At 41.0% G+C, this 12,841-nt stretch overlaps 1 protein-coding gene across 12 annotated transcripts in view; it reads left to right on the top strand.

The window, feature by feature from the left end:
* ENOX1 (ecto-NOX disulfide-thiol exchanger 1) overlaps window positions 1-12,841 on the top strand; it is a 383,990-nt gene that overhangs the window by 59,443 nt on the left and 311,706 nt on the right. For 2 of the 12 annotated variants that reach the window (XM_074564902.1, XM_074564913.1), the window contains one exon: window positions 11,120-11,315. The exons of the other annotated variants lie outside the window; for them this stretch is intronic. The gene's annotated coding sequence lies outside the window, so the exon portion shown is untranslated. The remainder of the gene's footprint in view (window positions 1-11,119; window positions 11,316-12,841) is intronic. 12 annotated transcript variants of the gene reach the window in all.

Below are 12,841 nucleotides of genomic sequence, written 5' to 3'. Positions count from 1 at the left end.
TGTTGCCATTTCTTTGTTACACTCGGATAATGTCCTTTTGCTTACAGGTGCTTGCCTTCACATGCACACAGAGACTTTCAGTGTTTCCTTCAGTGTACAGACAAATTGTTTGAGAATGGATGAATGAAAATTAGAGATGGATCCAAACTTGAATTTTATTTCTGATCTTCACCCATTTTCCAGGTGATCTGGAAAAGAAGGGGTCTCCCCAGAAGGGAGGATCACATTTCCTGGTTGTGGCAGAACTTCTCAAAGAAAGCAGTTCAAGGTTATTTTCTTTTTATACATTATTTCTGTGGTTAAGTATTTTTTTTCTCTTTCCCTAAACGATATCTAAAAATCCTCTTGGGAATCAAACAGAAGAGAAAAAAAACCAACCAAACAAACAAACAAAAAACCCCAAACAACCCACCATTCACACCTCATTCATTTTGGAGAAAGGTCTAAGTTTGGCTTCTCCTAACTAGGACAATCCTAGGAGGAGCCTTCACCTGTCCAAAGATTCACAGCCCAATAGGTAGAGGTGAAGATCTTGGATGTTAATGCGTTTTCCTTATTGGGGAGAAAATGAAAAAGACAATCTTTGGATGCTCTTTCACAGGAAGGCTATATTACAGTTAACATGTGTGCCGAGGTCTGAAAAATTTTTTCAGCATAGAGCAGTGCAGAGACAGTTTCACGACAAGGGAAGAGGGACACTGAAGGATTTATTGCGTTGCGGTATTTATTATGTAAGAGGTATTTGCATGGTAAAGAGAGAATGCAGATTTTATTCAGAATAAAGAGGACAGGATGAATGATGTTAATGAAAAGCTGATTGATAGAAGCAGGAGTTTGTCTACCACGCCACTCATATTTTCTGAACCCCGACAATCATTTTATGGACATCTGAGTTAAATGATGGGTAGATTAATCCTTTGGCATGCTAAATTTGTATGGAGTGTGCTCTGCCAAGATGGAGGTGGGATGAATCCAGATCTGATCCTACAGATGTTAGTTAGGTGCCTGTTCTCCCCATGCAGCCCAGAGAGCAGCTTCAGAGAGTGATTCAGCCCAGCTATGTTTTGCATTGCATTTTGGCATTACCTATCTCTCCCCACACTCTATGGAAATGTGATACAGCAAACAGCTTGGATTTACTCCATCCACCCCTAGGTCCTTAACCAGCCATCTCAGTCAGGAGTCCAGTTGCCATAAGCTCCTTGTTTTGCTCCACTGAATATAGGGGGGAACCTAGACAGGGGGTGAATGGTAGTTTAGATGCCTCCCTGTTTTTCTTGAAATACAGAAAACCTCGTGATTAATTGGAGGTCCTCTTGACAGTTGGGGTTGTTCTGTTTATTTTAGTTTTTGTTCTAAGAATAAGGCTGCTTGAATGGCTGTGTTAATAAATATGATCCCAAGTAGAGGCATGTGTTTTGCAGACTTTTTGTTATCTGATCCGGCTTCTCCACATCCTCCTTTTGTGACTAAGTCGAACCCAGAGTCTGCCAAATGTCTGCCAGGATAAGAACCCACCTACCAGACTCGATGCCATTAATCATTTCTCTATTTTGCTTGTTTCAGCTAACATTTCTAAGCATCATAAGGAGACCTTGTAATGTCTCTAAATGCTATAAGGACACCTTATAGCAGCCATCGAGTACCTAAAAGAGGGTAGATTTAGATTGGATATTAGGAAGAAATTCTTTATTGTGAGGGTGGGTAGACACTGGAACAGGTTGCCCAGAGAAGCTGTGGATGCCCCATCCCTGGAAGTGTTCAAGGCCAGGCTGGATGGGGCTTTGAGCAGCCTGGTCTAGTGGGAGGTGACCCTGCCCATGGCAGGGGCGTTGGAACTAGATGATCTTTAAGGTCTCTTCCAACTCTAATCATTCTATGATTCCATGATCATCTAGCAGGTCCTGACAGGAGCTTCTCAGGTAGATTCAGTGTCCTGATTTCTCTTTGACTTCTACTAGTGCTGTGTTGGTGGCCATAATTGGTAGGAGCCAGCATCCCAAAAAGGTCTCTATGGCATTGCCAGAGCTTGAGATTGCTTTGAGCCCCTTTTGTAGCAAGTACAAATTTCCGATAAGAATTTAACTCTACAGGGATCTGGGGCTTGTAAAGCATGCCTTCAGAATGACATCTTGAACTCAGGAGCTGTGAAAAGCCAAGATTACGTGCCCTCACTTGAAGCTTAGCAATCAAGCCAACAGCGGAGAGAGTGCCTCGTGATACAATATTGTCAATTAACCACCTGTCAGGGATTTTCTGTGACTCAAAGAGGTAATGACTGTCTGGCTGCTGCTTTCTAGGTAGTCCCTCATAATATGGTCCTATGTCCTCTGTGTTAGGTAAAATCTAATCCTTGATGTTGCAAACGATTTGTGTTCATTCTCATTATATGATGCATGTCTGTGAGATGAGTCAGCCGTGCAACTCGTCATGACCAAGACAGCTGAAATTATGCTGTGCTACAGAAGATACTGATTTAGTCGCTTTTACTGTTTTTTCTAATATATGGGAAATCAACCATATGTTAATTATTTTTCTTCAGAACAGCCCCATTAAAATTTAAACTGGTGTTATTAGTGGCTAGAAGATCTCTTTCAGTCATGTGAAAATGCTGTATTTTCATCTCAGGATACTGTGCTTGGGATGTAAATCCTTCAAAAGCTGGTGTTCTGGACTGTGCCTTTCTTTCTAAGTGAAAGATGGGACTCTCTAGTCTTCCGTATTTACGATTAGTCTTGATTAGTTACACATATTTTAAATTTCACAGTTTGTGGACAACCCGTTTCCCTTTACCTGAACCCATAGGGGAATCTAATGCAGGAGGACCATAACATGGTATTTTAAGTTTGCAGTGGGTATGGTGGTTAAAGAACCTAGGCCATTGCACTTGATGAAGTTGTGAGATCTGTGCCTCCAAACCCCCATTTTCTGAATTATAAAACCTGTTCAATGCTTTCGATATTTAGTCCTATGTGTTTTAGGGAGGCTTAAGATGAAACATCCAATCCACCTGGGATCTGAAGGATAACTGGAAAGATTTTTTTCCTTTCAAGTGTTGAGTGGTTTCATGTGCAGAAAGGGAGTATCATCTAACTGATTGGGATCATTTTAAAATATGATATGCCTGCACTACGTGAATAAATTTGACAATTTGGGGCTTAATTGGGTAATGTAATTGCACTCACAGACACTTCAACATTGTGGCAACAATTAATGCATGTAAACTTGCTGGATTTTTGTGTGTAGTTGTAGTACATTTAAGAATCTCATTTGTGATGAGTTAGTCTCCTTTTGTTCTAATTCAGAATGCCAAGCAAATTTTGTTATCTTTTTGTAAGTGTTTCTAGTTTTAAAAAGCCCTGTAATTGTTACATTTGCTCAGTGTAATGTTACGCAGTGGAAGGGGAGCGTTTTGGCTTTGCAAGGATCTGAGTGTGTCACCTGCTAGAAATAAAAAGCCTTAGTCCCTAAAAACTCTTGGGACACACTGCAGAAATGGATGAATACTTTCTAAAGATGATCATCTCCTCCTACTCCCTTTAGTCCTCCTCATCCCCAAAACTCAAACCCATCCAAATAAATAATGTTTCAAGAGTCCTCAGGACAGTAGCTTAAAATGGGCGTCTCAAAGCAAAACAAGAGGTGCCACTTCTAAGCTTAAAAGTCAAGACTAAGACCCTCAAACGAGTAGATTTTAAGCATAAGAAAATTCTTTTTTCCCCAATCTTCATGCATTTTAATTTCCCATGACTGTTCTCACTGTGCGTGTGAGGGGGTGGGAAATAATTTGATGTTGAAAAGTGCACCTTTAATTCGGATCCTTCTCTGCTTTCTCCAGCTGAGATGGTTTCCTTTCGCTTACCCTAAACCAAGGACAACTACTCCATGCTTCTCACCACTGTCCTGCTTCTTCCTTCCTATTTCATCACCGGGTCCCCTGGAGTCCCTGCTGCAGTAGGACTATTAAATGCTGATGTACAAAATCCCAAACCCAAAATACTTTTCCTAGCTTTCAAGTTATTCATTTCAGCCGAATAAAAATGTATTATTTTTTTCAGTTTCTTTCAAGTTTACATCATCTTTTAAATAATAACCTGAGCTTGTGGCAGGACTTCATATCAGGCAGTTTTGGTTTCCTAGAAGTGAGCAGACTGAACCAATGACCCTCCGAAACTTCTGGTCCCTAATGCTGAGTGTTACAGTGCATGATACTAAACTAGAGCCAAATTGCTCTTAATAGAGAAAACTGTGACCTGCTACGAAAGACAGCCTGAAATAAAGGGACTGAAAATGGGTCTGCCACCCTACAGGTGGTATCCTTGGGATAGTCTTTTCCTTTGGTCTTTCTTTCCAGCCTGCAGCTCTCAAGTTTAACCACAGGTGCTGTGAAATCCTCACTGGAAGATCTCCCTGAGCAAAGTCCCTTTCTTTCTGTCACCTCTGGAGCCTTGCTGTGAGTTTGCTCCCCACTCGTCTCTGGAGGAATGGCCATCTCTCCCTTTCCTACCCAGCCTCAAGAAACTCCCTGTGTCTGAACATACTCCATTGTTAAATGATCCCTCTCTCCAGATATTTCCAGATAAGTGCAGAAACCTGCAGTAGGAAATCGATATCCTTCAAGGCTGCTGCCTGGCCACATGTCTTCTAACAGACCAAAGCACAACTGGACAAAGACATCAAGTAGTTACTCTGCTGTAAAGCTGTGAAGGTATTTTCGTGTCATAGCGTCTTTGCTATGTTGAAAATCCTGCTAACTGCTGGAAAAAGTCACCCTTCAAGCTGAACTTTATGTAGTCCTTACCTGTGATTAGTTTTCAATGGTTGATCCTCACACATTTAGTTAAAACAGAAATATAATATTTCCTCTCCTTTTTTTTTTTAAATAATTATTTCAACATTGTAAATCAGTGAAAACTTACAGCAAGGTTAGCTTTTGGTTAAAATATCATAATTAGAAATAGCTGTCCGAGTTAAGTATTACACAACCAATTTCCTAGTGACCATTTCCTAAAAATAATTAAAAATATTCCTTCCACTACTTGCTTGATCTGGCCCTCTGTGTGGGACTTGGAAAATGCTTTAATCAGCTTTTCCATTCCTCTGTCTCATCATACCCCGGTTTTGGGATTTGTTTTTTCTTTGCTTAGACATCAAGCAGAAAAGAAGCCCAAGGGCAGCAGCAGAGACTTTGTTGCTGAGTTTGCGTGCAGAGCACTGCCCAGGTTACCCTGAAAACTGCAGGATAAAAGGAGCTTCTCACATCTTCAGGGCTTTCTGGCAGGCAACGTCTTCTGCCTCATGGTCATTTTGGAGGTGATAAAATGCTGCTTCATATGGGCCCCTTCTGCATCTGCTCCTTTTCCTACCCCTGTCGTGTATCCGCACCCATGCAGTCCGTAGACCTGCTTCTTGGCCCCCAGCGCCTTCCTGCCGATCACCTTCCATCTTTTACAGCATCTCAAGCCGCTCTTTGAACACCATCCCGCAGCAGTGTGTGTCCAACCCCTTTAAACTATAACACAGCGGCCAGTTTTTCTCTGGGCATAGGTTCAGACCAATGAAAAGCCGTGGGTCGCTTTTACTAAGGCAACCTCAGGTGCAGGTGGACTGCGGGGACATGGCTGCCACTTTATTACCTCAACTTTGTCACCAGAACTGGGAATTAGCAGCTGTAACGGTTAAAGGATAATTCATGTTTTATGTCTCTTATTATCTTAAGACAAGAAAGAAGGAAAAATCTGAAATGTATAAGCATTTAGAAGGATTGCAGATGTTGAAGATTCTAATATTTACTTTCTCTTAACTCCTTTGACAAAGAAAGAAGGTAGGAAAATAGTAATTTGGGTTCTGATTTGGAAAGTTCATTGGAGAAGGGGAAGAAATCAGGGAGAAATTATGTGAATAACTCAGAGTCAGTGGTGTAAGCTATGAGCTGTTGATCACTGTTTTGTTATGCAGACATAGATTTCCATTAATATTCCTTCTTTTGAAAAACACAAATCCTGTCTCTGCTGTTGTATGCTTAATTGAGCACTTGAGGCAAAAAACCACCCACAAGAACAAAAAAAACCAACCCAAAACAACAACAAAAGAAAAACCAACCAAAAAACCCTATGGCATGCAGATCTGTTCTACAGATGATGATGTTACTTTAAAATCTTTTCTAGAAAAATTGCCCCCTGCTATACATCCATAATACGTTCTCTGAACTCTTGGACCTCTCCATGAAGTGGGTAGAAGAGGTTTGGTCTGCGTTACAGACTGCGACTGCTGTGGGACAAGTGGAGTTGCAATGGGCTGAGAAAGCTAGTGTTACACTTGAAAGCACTTTCTTCCGAAATTATTTTTTATATATATATATATATATAGTTAAAAACTAATATTCCCCGGAGAGGAAAACCAAATCCACAATTAAATTGAACAGTCATTCCTTAAGAAGGCTTCTGTTATTTGCGGCTTAAGTGTAACAGAAAACAAAGTATAGTAACACAGACTCTCAACAAGATTTTTTTAGCTATAAAATGTCAAAGCCTCTTCAAAACTTAAGAGTAAACTATTGCGCAGCTTTAAAAATGAGTAACATAACTTTACGAAAACATTGTTACCCTGCTCCTTGTAGATCAACATGTGGCAAGATTATTTCAGTGGAAATATGTGCCTACAGGCTATTTATTTTTTGTGTTTTGTTTAACACCACTTGGCATCTGAGATCAAGAAAGCTTAAACCAATTATGAGTAGCTGGTGCAGCAAAAATGATGATTGATACATTTACAACGCAGGGTCGATTCTTCTGGCAATGTTATTTTATTAAGGCGTGGAGCAAGGGGGAGCAGGGGACATCGGGCGTATGACTTCATAGCACCGAATTAACACAATACTCTGACCACGTACAGATGTTTCTTCCCTCAGTGCAATCAGTGCAAGACGCACTGATTGCAGCACGCCAGCTTCAGAGAAGAGACGACTGTGCGGTTATTGCTAAGCCTATTTCCCTCTTCCCTTTGGCTTATTGGATTATTTTATACAGTGGAATGATAGGAATTTAAAAATGAAAAAGTGCTGTTGAGTCATCTAGTCCATCTTGCAGCTAATGCAGGATTGTTCTCTGTGGATCTTCGTCCAGTTGGCTTTAGATGTGATTGGACTTCAGCCAATTTCCTTTGGAAGATTATTCTACAATAGAATACACTTCATTATTAGGAATTTTTTCCCTGTCAGCCTAAATTTTACTTTGCTCAGTATAATCACATTACACTTAGCTATAGTTTCCTGAAAATCCCTATTAAAAAAAAATCCTTAGGGTGTGCATCCTTCCAGAGCTTGTAGATAATTATCATATTTCTCTTTCAATAGTGGCTTTAGTCAAGCCATACATATTTAGTTATTTTAATATTTTCTCATAAATCAGTCTTCCTAGATTAATGGTGACTTTTATTACTGCTATCATTGAGCCAAATCTCAAATTCTTCTATTTAAAATTCAGCAAGAAAAGGATGGGCTGAATAAAGACTTACAGATTAGATCACGGTGTCATTGAAAACCCATCCTTTGTACCCCTGTTTGTGACTTCAGATCTGCCTGAATGCCAGCTCTCCTGAGGCAGACTTCAGCAGTAAGATTTGTCTCAACTACCTTGAGTTATCTACAGTGTTAAGTGCCCACATCAAAGCTACTGTCCCTAGATTCCTTTTATGATCATTGGACCCTATAGTTGGGTGCAATTCATCTAAGCTATTTTAGAAATCCACATTAGGATGAGAGGAATGGAGCCCTAGAGGCACCTATTTCTTTCTCTCAATTAAGGGTAGCCCAAGGTGATGAGCTCAGATATTGACATCTGCAGTTAGTGAGACAAATCTCCCCTAGGTGCTAAAGTCTTGGAGATGAGCATAGAACAGCTGTGGTGGAGGGTCACCTGATTTACATCGATCAGTCCCTCTGTCCAGGACTTCAGACTTCCTTGGGTATTTAAAGATAGGGTCTGTGGATGTTCAGACATCATGGTTCAAGAAGTCAGAAGTCTCAGTGCTGTCCATGGCAATGCCACCAGAGCTTGGAGACAGCACCAGGGTGCTTTGGCACTTAAAGAGGCTAGATGCATTGTGTGTCCTGAGGCCATTCCTAGCACATTTGAATGGCATTAGGATTCAACACAAAAGTGTGATGGTTACATTGAAAAACAGAGGGGTGGATAAAAGTGCCTTTTGCATAGACATAGAATCACAGAATAGCTCAGGTTGGAAGGGACCCATAAGGATCATCGAGTCCATCTCCCTGCTCCTTGCAGGACAACCTAAAACTAAACCATAAGACTAAGAGCGTCATCCAGATGCTCCTTGAACTCTGACAGGCTTGGTTCTGTGACCGCTTCCCTGAGGACCCCGTTCCAGTGACTGACCACCCTCTCAGCCAAGAACCTTTTCCTAGTGTCCGATCTGAACTGAAGCAGGTGCAGCATTTACCTGGAGGGCAGGAGATCTAGATGACAGATACATTGGTTCTCAACGCCAGAGGCCTGGGTTTTGGGCTGGAAGAAGCCTATGGTCAATGGCTTTCACTTTCCAAGGCCTCTAAAAAGATGGCTTTTATATGACAGATGCCTACTGCTCTCCCCTCCTCTATTAGGTATTTGTTCTCCACTGACAGCTTAGTGCTCCAAATCCTAACTGCAGCCCTAGGCAGATGCCTGCTCAGATGCAGTTCTTGCCTCTTGGCTACCCATAGGTTATAGTTTGCTCTCCATGCAGGTGTAATCATTCCTGGTTTATACTGGAGTAACTAGGAAAATAAATCAGCGTCTGCCTTTTGTTCATTAGTAAAAAAAATAATAAGTTAAATGTATTTTCCCAGTGGATGGTTACTTTCTGTCAGACTTTCTGACAAAATATGTTAAGCCTCTATTCCCTATAATTTGTGTATAATATCCAGGAAAAAACTTTGTTCTAAATGCCTTCGGAGGGCAAACACCAGGGAGGGAGGAGAGCTGTTGAAATTGAAGGATAATATCAGCACAAGATAATATGTTTATTAATTAGTCCTGAATGAATTCAGACTGAAAATTAAAAGAAATTTTTCAAACATCCCAAGAGGCGAAGTTCTGGAAAAAACTCCAAATGTACTAGTTGAATATAAAACCAAAATAACCTGAAGACAGAATTTGATAAATTTAGGGAAGGTTTTGTGAGAATGCATAGAAGCATTTACAGAGGTTAAAGGAAAAAAAAACACAAACACGCAATATGAAGTCATAGTGTTACCAAAGGGGCTAGAAAGGAGACTAGCCACTGCTCATGTGTTTGCACTGTCACCCATTTTATGTTTAATCCAGGCAACAGATGCCAGAAGGTCTCAGTCTGAGAGGGCAGTGTAAGAAATTCCTTGCTCTTGCCAGACCCTTGGAACTGGGGATGTCAGCTACCTTGCCAAAACACATTTGGGACATTGGTCTTGGTCTCTTGGTGGTGGTGTTAGGAAGGGATTGTGTGATGTGCATGTGTCTCTGTGGAACAGATTAGGAAACTAGACAAGACCCAGTTCGTCCTTCTGAGTAGTCTATTCCTTCAATACTACAGCCCAAGCACTGTACCCAGACTTTTCCCAGCTGGAGCCTGTGCTGAAAGCTTGCCAGGCGACGAGGTTCTGCTCCTAATTCACAGTAACTGGAACAAAATGCAGCTATTCATACAGACACGCAACTCTCGGAGACTACAGGCCTGCCACAGCATACAGTGCTTCATTTTGACGCTAGCAAACAGACAGGGTTGTCTGTTGGGACATTTAACTTTGAAGCATCACCATACTGGAGATAAGAAGGACTTGGAGGAGTGTGTGTTGGGCAGGTATTTTTAGCTACCGTTTCTTAAAATTGCTCGGCTTTCCTAATACTGTTTTATCATCGTTGTGGTGAACTAATTCTGCCACTAGCCTGTCTGCTAATAATCCTTATCTTGATAAGCTATTCCTCATTATTTCTGACTTTCCAGAGAATGACATCTTGGTGCCTGTCTTCCACTTTTAGCAGGAGGCATGACTGACTGCTTGGAAAGGCTTCCTAGACTCCTCTCAAGTTGTTTGATCCTGCTTCTCTTTCACAGCTCCAGCTTCCAATATTGTCTCCTGAGACAAGAGGGAATGTTGGCCTTTCTTTTCTGCAATGCTAAAAATAATGTGAGCAAACACCTGTGAATTGCAGCTGGCACCCATTACAATAGGTGTCCATTGAAAGGAAGACATGACGGTCCTCTTGTTTTTTCTATGGAGTTTTTGACCCACTTGTGATTTCTGAGGCTGGGCTTCACTGGTTCTCAACGGTTCTCAATGGTTCCTCTTTTTCTGCAGGAATGAGATATCATAATGTTCAAATATTGTGGTGCTAGATGTTAGTTAAGCACCTTCCAGGACACCTGAATGTCCTGGGCATGCTGAACTGACCCATGATGTCCTCAGCAGGTTTTACTCTTGAGAAATATGATCTGTATTCAACTTACTGAAATCCCTTTTTACGTTCCTTGTGATTATCTGAACGGGGTTTTCCCAGCAGTTGTCACTGTAGTTAAAGAAGGGAAGAGTAAGAGATTTATTGCATCTGTTGCATTCAGCTGCTGACCCAGTCATTCACTAGGGTGAAATGATGCAGCTTAGTGCTTCTGCCATTCTTTTAAAAGGAAAAAAAATAAAATGTGCATTTTCCTTGCAGAGTTTCTATTCCAGCCTCTAGACTGCAATGATGGCAGCGCATTTCTGCAGATCTCAGGCCCCCCGTAGAGATGCAGCAAGGTAGCTTGGGCTCTGTATTGTCAAAGGAAAGGAGCGGCCGTGTATTGTGTGCCACTTCTGCCTGTGTCAGAGCAGATGAGGACCCTTCCCCTTCAGAAGTGCCTGCCACGATCAAGTTGCTCAGTACTTTGTACTTTCACAGAATGTTTTGGGTTGGGAGTCATCATAGAATCATAGAATTGGATGCTCCTTTTGAGACAGACTTTAGAGCAGCGAGTCATTTCTCGCACTTTCCCGCAGGTCAAGGAAGGAGGGCATTTTCTGCCATTAGAAATTAGCTTGCTTTGAGTAGTAAAAGGTCTGCGTTCCTATAAACCTCCTAATTTTTTGTTTTTTCAACAGGGAGCGTGAGTTTGTAGCAGCTTGCCAAGAAGCTCAGCAAAGAAAAGATTTAACTTTCTAGTCCACCTCACTGTCAGTGCAGGATAGTCCCAGAACCGTTTGCTGTTACTGATGATGCTCCTGTCCAGTATGGGTACTTTGTAACAGCGACGGGTGAACTCCCTCACTGCGATGGGTGGCAGGAATCTGCTAGCAGGTAGGGATGTGGGACTGGGTGGACTAGCTCTGCTTCCCACCTGTTTTGTTAAAGCAGCGCGCCCTGACTTTAAACACTGATGTCCCCAGACGGATAAAAAAAACCCCCACAAAGTAACATGCACAAAAAAAAAATGTTTTATTGCATTATCATGTAGTACACTCCATTGCACACAGCGTGACTGTAATTTTGTCAATGATGGTGTGCAGGTTAATATAGTTTATTGAAGCTGTTTTATTAGACTGAAACTGAAATCTGTACAGGAGGCTCTTTTTTTACCCTGAAATCTATTAGATGTTGCATCTTAGGGGAGCTATAAGAAGATTGACTCCCCAAAATAATCTTTTCCTCCCTATTTCAGGGAAAAGTTAGAATGCTTGATTTTACTTATGTTAATTTGTATAATTTTATATGGGTTCAGGAGAGAAGAGAGGAGGTGTGAGATGAAGCTTCCTTAATTTGCCTTCATTAACTGCATCAACTGAGAATCTGTTGGCCTCAATGTACAGTCGAAAGGGGAGATATTTTTCTGTACTTGTAGATTTATATTATAAAGAACAAACTTAAAATAGGGATGGTAATGATGGAACCTGAAAGAGTTACTCTGAGAAATGAGATATAATAAAGAAAGGCTTGACACGTTCGATTTTTTCCCAGATTTCAGTCTTTGACTGAATGCGAAGCCAGAGAACCCGCCATCTTGCAAATCTGAATAATAATTAAAAAAAAAAGATGTAAAAATGAGAACATCCTGCTTTGTTAAATAATGCTACCTGGCATCTAAAAGTGATACAGAGTTTTAAAGATATCACCCCTTAATTGTCAGTGATACAAACCCAATTCTAGAAAAATGTTATAAACGCTCACTCTAATGTATATTCATTTGCAGAGAAATAAAAATGTTTTCCTCAGTGCCTGACACATACTGAAGATTCAGTGTAACAGAATGGAAGGGATTTTACAAGTTAATGCCTTTAAAATTAGGAGATCACAATACATTTCTGACATAGTGTTTCAACCTGGACTCTTATTTTACAGTTCGGTTAATTCTCAATGCAGAAACTGCAATCCCACGATGCAGAGATTTGAGAATCTGGGTACTGCCCAATGTAGTCATTTTGCTTAAGGCACTGAGCAAAACTTGTGTCTGGCTTTGATAGTAACAGCAATTACTTCTGTAGTAAAGCGAAACATATAATGGATGATATAAAATAAGAGTTGAAACTGTTTATCTATTAGACTGCTACATCTGGGATTCTTCTCCTAGCATAACATAACCGAGAACCACCCGAGAGTGTTACTTGAGAGTGTTTGTTTGTTTTCCTTTTGCGGTCCCAGGGCAAAAGTTCCTTTGATTTCCTATGAAAAGTTGAATTCTGTAGAATGAGATGGACACCCTCCAGCTGGAGAATTGTAGGCCAAATAAAGAGCATGTAAAAGAACTGGGAGACAGCACCCTGGACCTTGTCCATCACAGAAACAGTGATATAATCCACTTCAGCCCCAAGGCATCACTAGTTGGCATC

This window comes from Larus michahellis, chromosome 1 (genome assembly GCF_964199755.1).
Source record: "Larus michahellis chromosome 1, bLarMic1.1, whole genome shotgun sequence".
Lineage (NCBI taxonomy): Eukaryota > Metazoa > Chordata > Aves > Charadriiformes > Laridae > Larus > Larus michahellis.
This window is presented reverse-complemented; position numbering and strand designations above follow the sequence as displayed.